Source organism: Cibotium barometz, chromosome 2, assembly GCF_041138505.1.
Source record: "Cibotium barometz isolate CiBa-2024 chromosome 2, ASM4113850v1, whole genome shotgun sequence".
In the NCBI taxonomy this organism is placed as follows: domain Eukaryota; kingdom Viridiplantae; phylum Streptophyta; class Polypodiopsida; order Cyatheales; family Cibotiaceae; genus Cibotium; species Cibotium barometz.
In genome coordinates, this window is record NC_141047.1 from 27,132,352 (window position 1) to 27,145,735 (window position 13,384).

The following is a 13,384-nucleotide window of genomic DNA, read 5'->3' on the forward strand; positions in this document are numbered from 1 at the left end:
TATCAGAGTGGACACAGAGAGGACATGGACTAGCCCCCTTGAGCCCTTGGGCACGAAAATGGCTCATTACAAGAGCCATTTTCTACACCTCTCACCGGACGATTTTATCACCCGCCCGGCGTACATGGATGTACACCTATCACATGGGATACGTTGTGCCATTGGACAGATCCGAACCTCATCACACCAGCTGCGGATTGAGACAGGGCGATATGTGCATCAGATCGTGGATGATCGCATTTGTCAGCTATGCTACCAGGAGGTAGAGACAGAGGAACACTACATTTGCCGATGTACAGTCTATTATGAGATTCGAGGGAGATATCACTGCCTCTTCCGAGAGGGTTTTGGGCCGTTAAGCAGGGTCATGGAGTTTGAGGATCAGAGATGCCTGGGATTGTTTCTACTTAAGCTCAGGAGACACAAAGAGACCCTCTTGGCAGACAGGAGACCGAGCCATGATGTACCTAGACAGAAGACCCTGACAGATTTCTTCGGCACCAGCACCACCAACCCAGCCCACACACCTCCTGATACCTCCTCCATTGGGCCATCAGGGCACCGACCACGCTCCCAGGGAGTCACTGCCGCCGCTCATAGAGCAGTTATCTTCTGTCGTGCTCGTCGGCCACGCCCACCAGGATCCCGACCACAGCATCCTCACCATCGCCAGATCAGAGCCATTATCTCTCGGCATCGGAGGCGCCTACCTCACTTCTACGACCTCTCCATTCTGGACAGCCCCATGGCGGAGATACTTGATCTGAGGAGAGGGCAACACTTCAACTGATCAGCATACATGGATCTACCTGATATACATTTTTTAGTATTTTCTAGTATTTTCTACTCAGTATCATCTCGGAGTCTTACAGTTCTGTTCTTATAACTGTAGGACAATCAGTTTTATTGTACTTTTTAGTCTCATTTAGTTGTTCTCTTTGATAAGACACCAACTTCAGATGTACTCTCAGTTTTGGTCTCATAGGCCACTATGGCCTCTTAGAGACGTTAATATATCATTTCATTTATGGGAGCAGCCGCCGCTGAGGCAAGATTGACACAAGGATACCCTAGGGATGCTAGAGAAGATGTGCTTATAGGTACAGTTTCAGGAGCCCAAGACCAAATTATGGCTCTTTGATACTTTGGTCTCCGCTACTCTACTATATGGTGCCCCCATCTGGAGACCGAGCCTAGATCATCACCACCACCGCACCGCGGCGGGGGGGGGGTGTTGGGGGGCAGTGGGGTGCACTATGTATGGGGCTCTATGGAGAGACCTCTTGTTATGATGATTGCTAGGTGATACGCAGTAAGCCATTAGTCCCTCATGAGATCATTCGAGTAGAGATGGCTACTGCACCACTTGTAGTAGAGGCTCTTACCAGGTTAGTATCTTTCCTCCATAGTTTATGGGAGCTCCCTCGACACATATATGCTAGGCTCGCATTGGAGTCATCACGACAGCTTGCAAAAAGGGGAGATGAGACATGCTAGTATGCACAAATGACTACATGGGATCTCGATGGATAGATTGCCACCTTTTCAGTACTCTTTAGACATCCCTTCTCTGCCTTTGCACCACTCAGAGATGAACAGAATCATCAAGCAAGATATTATCAAATTAGCCACTGAGAGGACATGGGTATCACCAACGGCCCCTCTTCTAAGGACGAAGATGAATTTTTACAGAGATCACTTGCTTCGCCTCACAGAGGATGGTTTCATCACTCGTCCCAGATACATGGACACACATTTTGTAAGATCCCTGTTCCCACCGAGCAACAGATTCGGGATACTAGCAGCGGAAGTAGCACTTCTCGCGCGGGACAGGGGTCCCACATTCGGGGCCTCACCCACGGATATCCGGATAAGAGACTAATCCGTCGGTTGTTCTAAAACCAAACCCGGAAAAACTTCCTCTACCGGAAAGCACGGGCGATTCCACCAGGATAACTTTTTACTCTAACGTAGTCAAGATCATTTCTGATCGAGCTGATCCAATTGCATCTATAAGATACTTGGTCAGATCAAGGAAGAAACTTGCACTTCGATCATTGGGATCAACGCTTTTTTCCCCATTCAAGAGGCACAGCCGTTGATTCCTATCCATAGAACAATTACTGTCCGGGATTTATTTTATCTATCGTAAAAACAAAAGTTTGAGTCTCGATTTATGGATCCATCAGTCCAGCCTAACCCCATCCAATCCCGTGGGTTAGCCAACCGCCCAACCACTGTAGTGATGGGATCCAATTAAGAATTTGGTTAGGTTTTGTCCCGGGTACCAAGGAAAAGAGTTCCAAGGCCCCCTAGCCGGATGTTCATGCAAAAATAAAACTAGTCACACCACTCACACACCCAATATGAAATTGCCTTTTCACAGATTCAACCAGTTTAAAACAATCCTTTAATAAAACCATAGTATCACTGATCATAATCTTCCAATTTATCCAATTGAATTTCCCATCATTCCTTCATTAGAGTATCTATGGCATCATTGGCAACTAGAACGCTCAGGGGCCATTTCGATAGTTCCTAGCCCATAATACTCGACAGTATAATCACTTATCAAGATGGACACTCATTGAAGATCAGCAAGATCAACCAACAGATCCATATAAAGAGCCATGGACTCATCCATTGAAGACCAGCAAGGTCAATCAACCAGATCCATGCCCGATTTCAGAAAACAACTCTTACTCCTTGTTCCAATATCTTCCTCGACGCACGCGTGGGTATCCTAGACGACCCAGAGCCCGAGCACCGTATGGTCAGCACCCTCTAGGATTCTTCGCAGGTGACCTAGCGCTTCACTCATAGGCCGCTTCCTTGGCCCCTCATCCACCGTACCGGAAGCTCACCATTTTAATCGCACCGAGGGCTGGTCAAGACCTCGGCCGACCTTGCTACGCGAGACGTCCTCCATTGACTCTCCGTCAGCAGTTGCAACTTTATCAGTTAGGTCCACGACCTTAATCACAAGATGGTCAAAATGCTTCCCCAGCATTCTTGACATAAAACAGTCATTTACAAACAGCATTTACAAACAGTTTACAAATACAGTTTCTATATTAACTCTCATTTTTCCACATTATCCCTCATCAACCCACATTACTTATTCCACATTCCATTTATATGTGTACTCATCCAATCACATCATTTTCCATCTCCTCACTTTAGATTCCTTCACATCACATATCATATATTCACATCCATACATCTACGTCTACATGCATACACCCACCTCCACATTCTCATCCACATCTATACATCTACATCTACATACATACATCCACATCTCCATTCACATCCACATCTATACATCTACATCTATATGCATACATCCACATCTCCATTCACATCCACATCTATACATCTACATCTACATGCATACATCCACATCTCCATGCATATATCCACATCCACATTCACGCTCACATCCATACATCTACATCTAAATGCATACATCTACATCTCCATGCATACATCCACATCCACATCTATACATCTACATCTACATGCATACATCCACATCTCCATTCACATCCACATCTATACATCTAAATGCATATATCCACATCTCCATTCACATCCACATCTATACATCTAAATGCATACATCCACATCTCCATTCACATCCACATCTATACATCTATACATCTATACATCTACATGCATACATTCACACCTCCATTCACATCCACATCTATATATCTACATCTACATGCATACATCCACATCTCCATTCACATCCATATCTATACATCTACATCTACATGCATACATCCATATCTGCATCCACATCCACATCCACATTCATACTCACATCCATACATCTACATCTACATGCATACATCCACACCTCCATTCACATCCACATCTATACATCTACATCTACATGCATACATCCACATCTCCATTCACATTCACATCTATACATCTACATCTACATGCATACATCCACATCTCCATGCATAATAAGATTCTTCTAATTAATCTAGGATGCTAGTTCCTAGAATATGGTAAGAAATCCTCTTTTCATGCTTTGAATGAAATTATTTTATGTGTATATTTTTATAAAATTTTACCATAGCTCCGCTACTATAACTAATAAATCTCAATTATTTTAAAAGATAGGTTATCTTTAAGGGAATGATTAGAATGATCCCTAATTGGATCATTAACCCTTAATGGATTAAATAAAAAATAATCATAAACTAAAAGCATAGATAAAAAAAACTATTAATTTTTTCTCAAGCATAGATTAATCTTGGATTAAGAAAAAGCTTTATGAAAAGCTTCATTTGGATTGAGAATGGTCATGAGTATGACCATTTCTTAAGTGAGAGAGAGAAAAAAAAACCATTAGAATTAAACATAAATGGAGATTTATGTAATTCTTTACTATCATTATTTAATTAACTTCAAAAGCATTTCAAAAACCATACCAATTAAGCTTCTCAAGCTTGAGAGGGGTTGAGAAGAGAGAATCATTGAGAAATTATAGAAAAGATCAAAATTCACTATATTTACCTTATAATTTGCTTGATTCTTTGTTCACGGTAGAGGCCCCCAACCAATCAATTGGTTTAGTATGTTGATGGAGCCACCAATGGGGATTTAAGAAAGAGAGAAGTGTCAAAAAATAGTGAATTATTAAAGAATTCATAGTTCTTGGCTTAGGTGGAGTAGAGTAACAATGCATAAGACACTATATTTTTTTCAACAAGAGGAGGCTTCTATTTATAGGAAAAATTGAGCTCCTAACCAAACAAACTGATTCTAGAATTTTCTAAGTCAGTTTGGTTGAATTTGGACTAGATTTGGACCTAGTTTGGTTACTTTTTGATTCGGTTTGGTTTCATTTTGATTTGGTTTGATTCAAGAGAGATGAGAGATAAAAATATCACATTATTTTTGAGTTTAAAACTCATTCAAGCATGTGAAATATGCACCTCCTTTAAAGAACTCCCCTTCCTTACATATGTGTCAAAATGGAATGATTATACCCAAAATATCTCATATTTTTAATAATGCTCATAGTTTCTTACTAATAAACCTTGTACATTTTCAACTCTTCATCTTATGTGAGTATTTACTCATTTTTGGATACTCAATTTATCTCATTTTTTTGATATTACTCATAGTTTTTTACTAATAAACCTTGTACATTTTCAACTCTTCATCTTATGTGAGCATTTACTCATTTTTGGATACTCAATTTATCTCATTTTTTTAATATTACTCATAGTTTTTTACTAATAAACCTTGTACATTTTCAACTCTTCATCTTATGTGAGCATTTACTCATTTTTGGGTATCTTCTTTTACAAATAGGATTTATCTCCTCTCTACATATGGATTGATGCTATTGGCCCATAGGAACCTTAATTGGACCATAATCCAAAAATTTCTGAAAATCTAGGCCCTTAGACTAAGGTTCTTTATACCTATTTTCAATTAATTCCAATTGCACATTGGAAAATTCTTTCTGAATTTCTGTTTCAGGGGAATTCATTTTAATAAGGTGAGATATTTTTCTATCCAAAAATATTCAAAACCTGAATATTCTCTCTCTAGAATATTTTCTCTCTCTAGAATATTTTCTCTCTCTAGGTTAAAACAGTTAGAAACAAGGTCTTTATATTTCTGAAGAGGGATTGATTACAGGGGAAGATACTAGACATCAAAAGGGGGTTGGGGGAGGAATCTTACATTCTACCCCACTTAAAAAACGCGAGATGTCCTCATCTCGTAACTTGGGATAATTTCGCAAGATGTACGAATAAAGATTAACCACCAAGAAAAGTCTCAAAGAGAGTAAGATTCAAGACAAAAACAAGATTTAAACTTTATTCATTCTCGGAACATATACAGTAAAGATAGAATAACTCTTTACACTTCCATGAGCCCGTCCATCATATGGTCACAAAAGCAGCACTCACAAGCTGCGCACGTATAAGGTAACTCGTCTATGGGAATAATTCTGTTGGTTATTGCCGCACCTATCTCAGTGGTATGAGGTGATCTAACAAAAGGACCTGTGAGAGGCAAGCCAAAAACGGGGTAAAGGCATATCTTCTCATGAGAAAGAAAACACGCCAGTAAGAAGACCCGCTCAGAAAACCCAAGATGCCTTGATCTCATGACGCAGTAGTATCGGGGACCCAAACCTAAGGCTTCAATAACCATGGCCAAGCGGACATTGTTACGAAAGTGCTGCTGACCCCAGGGTGTTACCCTAGTTATGTCTTGATAGGTCCGCCATTTGGTCTGCGCTACAGAAGTTCCCAAGTGAGGAAAAAGTGAGCGCTCATACTGTTCTATAAAATCTTTTTTCACAGACTCTCTTGCGTCTTGAAGGTGAGAAATCATCATGGATAAAACTAATTCCTGTTGCCAAGCCATGAAGGAGATTAAGAAGAAGGGAGATCGAAGGAAGTAAGATTACTGTGAGCGACAGTTAAAGGTTACGACTTATATAAAGGAAGGAGCTAGCATAACTTAGAAGCCAATGGTATCTTGCCACTGAAGTTTTACCGTCTTTCCTTGATTTGGGTTTGGCACATATTTCTATGAAATACATTAAGAACTTTGAGATGAGGAGGTAAAAGAAGCTTGTAGGTTAAGTCACCTACTTTCATTGAATTCAGATATAAGGCCCACAATATCTGGGGGATAACTTCTTATACTTCCCAAGAGATAAAGAACTTCTTTTGGGCCGTACTCGAATGAAAACCAAAACCTTGGTATCCAAAACACCGATTCTCACTTCTGAACTCATTGTTCTAAATCCTTAAAACAGGTGGGACTCTTGAGAAGTATTCTAGGGAAAGGGTCTTTCTTTTTTTAAACAGAAACTTTCTTTTATTTTAGAGAGGGAATAATTATAAGATCAGAAAGGGAGATTCTTACTCCTATATACCTCGAAAGCTGGGGAGGAATCTTACATTCTACCCCACTTAAAAAAGTGCGAGATGTCCTCATCTCGCAAGGTAGAGGACAGCTCTTTTTCTTAAGATCCAATTTTATTCTGGGGTTCCTTATATTCTGGTCAACCCAACAGAACACTGGGATAAATATCCCTTATATAGAACTCATCATTAAATAACAATTCATTCAGATCATATCATTCATATCTTTAACATGATAATGGTCCATTAGACCGAAAAGTTTCCTTTTCGGAACATTCCTCCACGGAAATTTCAGTCAAGCAAGTTTTCAATTTGACATCCCTTAACTTGATCTACCGGTCAAGTATTAACAGTAACAATCTGACAGCACAACCCACTAATCTCATAGTGATTTGCTGAATTCATTATCATCATTCTAGTTATGAATATCATCACAGGGACTCGTCCCATTCTCTCTCATTGTGGTTTCATTATATTTCAACTAATTTTTTAAAAATCATCATTTTTCAATCAGAATTTTCAATCAGAATCCAAATCAATTCATCAATTCTTAAACAGAATTAAAAATCATATCAATCACATTCGAAATCATCATCTGGATAGCATTAACGCTTATAATCTCAAGTCTTAGATTTACTCGTATATACTGTCAGTAAAGAGCTGCAGTCATACTCTCGGTATATACGGTAGTCACGGCCCTTGGAATTATAAGGTAAATACCATCATGTCTAGACCTCAAGCAAGTCAGGGATTCTATATAATTGCGGTACTTCCATTTGAAGACCCAATTACCAAATTACGAGTTTCAGTTTGAATATCAAATTGTATAAATTATATCACACAATTATAACCTTTTTGTCTTTCTTGATAAATTTTTGACATATTTGTCTTCTCAGTTGATCTTTATTAACCAAATGCTCTGATACCAACTGTAAGATCCCTGTTCCCACCGAGCAACAGATTCGGGATACTAGCAGCGGAAGTAGCACTTCTCGCGCGGGACAGGGGTCCCACATTCGGGGCCTCACCCACGGATATCCGGATAAGAGACTAATCCGTCGGTTGTTCCAAAACCGAACCCGGAAAAACTTCCTCTACCGGAAAGCACGGGCGATTCCACCAGGATAACTTTTTACTCTAACGTAGTCAAGATCATTTCTGATCGAGCTGATCCAATTGCATCTATAAGATACTTGGTCAGATCAAGGAAGAAACTTGCACTTGGATCATTGGGATCAACGCTTTTTTTCCCATTCTAGAGGCACAGCCGTTGATTCCTATCCATAGAACAATTACTGTCCGGGATTTATTTTATCTATCGTAAAAACAAAAGTTTGAGTCTCGATTTACGGATCCATCAGTCCAGCCTAACTCCATCCAATCCCATGGGTTAGCCAACCGCCCAACCACTGTAGTGATGGGATCCAGTTAAGAATTTGGTTAGGTTTTGTCCCGGGTACCAAGGAAAAGAGTTCCAAGGCCCCCTAGCCGGATGTTCATGCAAAAATAAAACTAGTCACACCACTCACACACCCAATATGAAATTGCCTTTTCACAGATTCAACCAGTTTAAAACAATCCTTTAATAAAACCATAGTATCACTGATCACAATCTTTCAATTTATCCAATTGATTCTTAATTTCCCATCATTCCTTCATCAGAGTATCTATGGCAACTAGAACGCTCAGGGGCCGTTTCGATAGTTCCTAGCCCATAATACTCGGCAGTATAATCACTTATCAAGATGGACTCTCGTTGAAGATCAGCAAGATCAACCAACAGATCCATATAAAGAGCCATGGACTCATCCATTGAAGACCAGCAAGGTCAATCAACCAGATCCATGCCCGATTTCAGAAAACAACTCTTACTCCTTGTTCCAATATCTTTCTCGACGCACGCGTGGGTGTCCTAGGCGACCCAGAGCCCGAGCACCGTATGGTAAGCACCCTCTAGGATCCTTCGCAGGTGACCTAGCGCTTCACTCATAGGCCGCTTCCTTGGCCCCTCATCCACCGTACCGGAAGCTCACCATTTTAATCGCACCGAGGGCTGGTCAAGACCTCGGCCGATCTTGCTACGCGAGACGTCCTCCATTGACTCTCCGGCAGCAGTTGCAACTTTATCAGTTAGGTCCACGACCTTAATCACAAGACGGTCAAAATGCTTCCCAAGCATTCTTGACATAAAACAGTCATTTACAAACAGCATTTACAAACAGTTTACAAATACAGTTTCTATATTAACTCTCATTTTTCCACATTATCCCTCATCAACCCACATTACTTATTCCACATTCCATTTATATGTGTACTCATCCAATCACATCATTTTCCATCTCCTCACTTTAGATTCCTTCACATCACATATCATATATTCACATCCATACATCTACGTCTACATGCATACACCCACCTCCACATTCTCATCCACATCTATACATCTACATCTACATGCATACATCCACATCTCCATTCACATCCACATCTATACATCTACATCTATATGCATACATCCACATCTCCATTCACATCCACATCTATACATCTACATCTACATGTATACATCCACATCTCCATTCACATCCACATCTATACATCTACATCTATATGCATACATCCACATCTCCATTTACATCCACATCTATACATCTACATCTACATGCATACATCCACATCTCCATGCATACATCCACATCTACATTCACGCTCACATCCATACATCTACATCTACATGCATACATCTACATCTCCATGCATACATCCACATCCACATCTATACATCTACATCTACATGCATACATCCACATCTCCATTCACATCCACATCTATACATCTAAATGCATACATCCACATCTCCATTCACATCCACATCTATACATCTACATCTACATGCATACATCCACACCTCCATTCACATCCACATCTATACATCTACATCTACATGCATACATCCACATCTCCATTCACATCCATATCTATACATCTACATCTACATGCATACATCCATATCTCCATTCACATCCACATCCACATTCATACTCACATCCATACATCTACATCTACATGCATACATCCACACCTCCATTCACATCCACATCTATACATCTACATCTACATGCATACATCCACATCTCCATTCACATCCATATCTATACATCTACATCTACATGCATACATCCACATCTCCATGCATAATAAGATTCTTCTAATTAATCTAGGATGCTAGTTCCTAGAATATGGTAGGAAATCCTCTTTTCATGCTTTGAATGAAATTATTTTATGTGTATATTTTTATAAAATTTTACCATAGCTCCGCTACTATAACTAATAAATCTCAATTATTTTAAAAGATAGGTTATCTTTAAGAGAATGATTAGAATGATCCCTAATTGGATCATTAACCCTTAATGGATTAAGTAAAAAATAATCATAAGCTAAAAGCATAGATTAAAAAAACCATTAAAGCTTCATTTGGATTGAGAATGGTCATGAGTATGACCATTTCTTAAGTGAGAGAGAGAAAAAAAAACCATTAGAATTAAACATAAATGGAGATTTATGTAATTCTTTACTATCATTAATTAATTAACTTCAAAAGCATTTCAAAAACCATACCAATTAAGCTTCTCAAGCTTGAGAGGGGTTGAGAAGAGAGAATCATTGAGAAATTATAGAAAAGATCAAAATTCACTATACTTACCTTATAATTTGCTTGATTCTTTGTTCACGGTAGAGGCCCCCAACCAATCAATTGGTTTAGTATATTGATGGAGCCACCAATGGGGATTTAAGAAAGAGAGAAGTGTCAAAAACTAGTGAACTATTAAAGAATTCATAATTCTTGGCTTAGGTGGAGTAGAGTAACAATGCATAAGACACTATATTTTTTTCACCAAGGGGAGGCTTCTATTTATAGGAAAAATTGAGCTCCTAACCAAACAAACTGATTCTAGAATTTTCCAAGTCAGTTTGGTTGAATTTGGACTAGATTTAGACCTAGTTTGGTTACTTTTTGATTCGGTTTGGTTCCATTTTGATTTGGTTTGATTCAAGAGAGATGAGAGATAAAAATATCACATTATTTTTGAGTTTAAAACTCATTCAAGCATGTGAAATATGCACCTCCTTTATTAAAGAACTCCCCTTCCTTACATATGTGTCAAAATGGAATGATTATACCCAAAATATCTCATATTTTTAATAATGCTCATAGTTTTTTACTAATAAACCTTGTACATTTTCAACTCTTCATCTTATGTGAGCATTTACTCATTTTTGGATACTCAATTTATCTCATTTTTTTGATATTACTCATAGTTTTTTACTAATAAACCTTGTACATTTTCAACTCTTCATCTTATGTGAGCATTTACTCATTTTTGGATACTCAATTTATCTCATTTTTTTGATATTACTCATAGTTTTTTACTAATAAACCTTGTACATTTTCAACTCTTCATCTTATGTGAGCATTTACTCATTTTTGGGTATCTTCTTTTACAAATAGGATTTTATCTCCTCCCTACACATGGATTGATGCTATTGGCCCATAGGAACCTTAATTGGACCATAATCCAAAAATTTCTGAAAATCTAGACCCTTAGACTAAGGTTCTTTATACCTATTTCCAATTAATTCCAATTGCACATTGGAAAATTCTTTCTGAATTTCTGTTTCAGGGGAATTCATTTTAATAAGGTGAGATATTTTTCTATCCAAAAATATTCAAAACCTGAATATTCTCTCTCTAGAATATTTTCTTTCTAGAATATTTTCTCTCTCTAGGTTAAAACAGTTAGAAAACAAGGTCTTTATATTTCTGAAGAGGGATTGATTACAGGGGAAGATACTAGACATCAAAAGGGGGTGGGGGAGGAATCTTACACATTTGTCACATGGCATCAGATTCACTATTGGTCAGATCCGCACTTCTTCTCATTAGCTGAGGATTGAGACAGGTAGATACGGACCACAGAGAGTACCGACAAAGTAGCGTATATGTCAGCTACGTCAGCTAGAGCTAGAGACGACTACATCTGTCGATGCCCTGTGTACTATGAGACTAGAGGGAGGTTCCATTGCCTTTTCAGAGAGGGGTTCGACCCCCTTGCCAAAGTGATGGACTACAGTGACCAGAGATGCCTAGGACTTTTTCTACTAGAGATACACCAGCATAGAGAGACTCATACGTGGAATAGTAGCACACAGAGGTCCTGTGTAGAGATAGCTTACTGATTTCTTTGGGAGCACCACTAAAGCACAGCAAAGGCAGGGTCATGATACAACTGCATCCACATCCAGAGGGGTCACTCTTGAGCGTGCCTCTCAGCTATGTCGGGACAGACACCCTAGACCTCGGGGTATCCGTATAGCAGATCTAAATGGCATGGGAGGATTAGAGAGATCATCGCAAATCACTAGCAGATACCCTCCAGGTAGTTCACCCCAGAGGAGCTTGTCTTCATGCTTCAGCGACCTATGAGGGATTTCCACTAAGGGCCCGTCTATACCCTCAACACATTCATGAGACTCGCGCGCCTAGAGATGTCTTTGTGTGGACACTTTCATCCCCTCTTAGTAGCTTCCCAGGCTTCCCATTTTCCCATGTTACTCTTGATCTCTAGATCTTTAGATCTTTTCTCACTTTTTTCTGTTACACACCACTGACATTTGTACTTCATCTGACTAGATTATTTGTGACTTTTGGTCTCAAAGGTCATTTTGGCCTTTTGAAGACGTTAATACAGATTTCATCTCAATTCATCTCTTTTTTTTTTCCGTGAAATGGTGTTTTATATTATATGTAAAAAATGTACATCAGCCACATGGCTCACACAAAACCTATGGCCCCAAAAACCCTACAAAAGGTTCTCTAAAGGATCATGACCATGCAAACCTGTACACTAATAAGAAAGCCTCCTAGCCAAATAAGCATCCCAGATAAAAGCATCAAAGATGAGCCAGCCGAGCCGCCGTAGACCATAACGAAATAACATCTGCATCCAGTAGTTGGCTGAGAGAAGAGAAGAAAACTGCCAAAGCAGCAAACCGCGGATACGTAGAATGTGCCCATGTATTCCAGACAAGGAATCAAAGATGAACCCATTCCGTGTAGTCCAAATATGCCAAAGTCCTGTCTATCTAAGGAAGTGGAATATCACAAGGTGACTGTCCAAAGTAATGACTTGAGGACAAATCCCCAATATCCACTGATGAGCCGAAATAGTAGACCTCTCTACTGCCTCCCAAATGCGAGAGACAAAAGACCAAATCTGACGGGCCACTGGACAACTCATGAACAGATGCATAACTGTTTCAGTGCATGTCGTGCAGATGAAGCAAGAGGCCAATGTAATTTTACGACGGCTGAGCTGATCCCGTGTAGGTAACCCTCACACCAACATCCTCCAAATAAAAAGCTTACCTTGGTAAGGGAGTTTAGACTACCAACCACGCATAAGAGT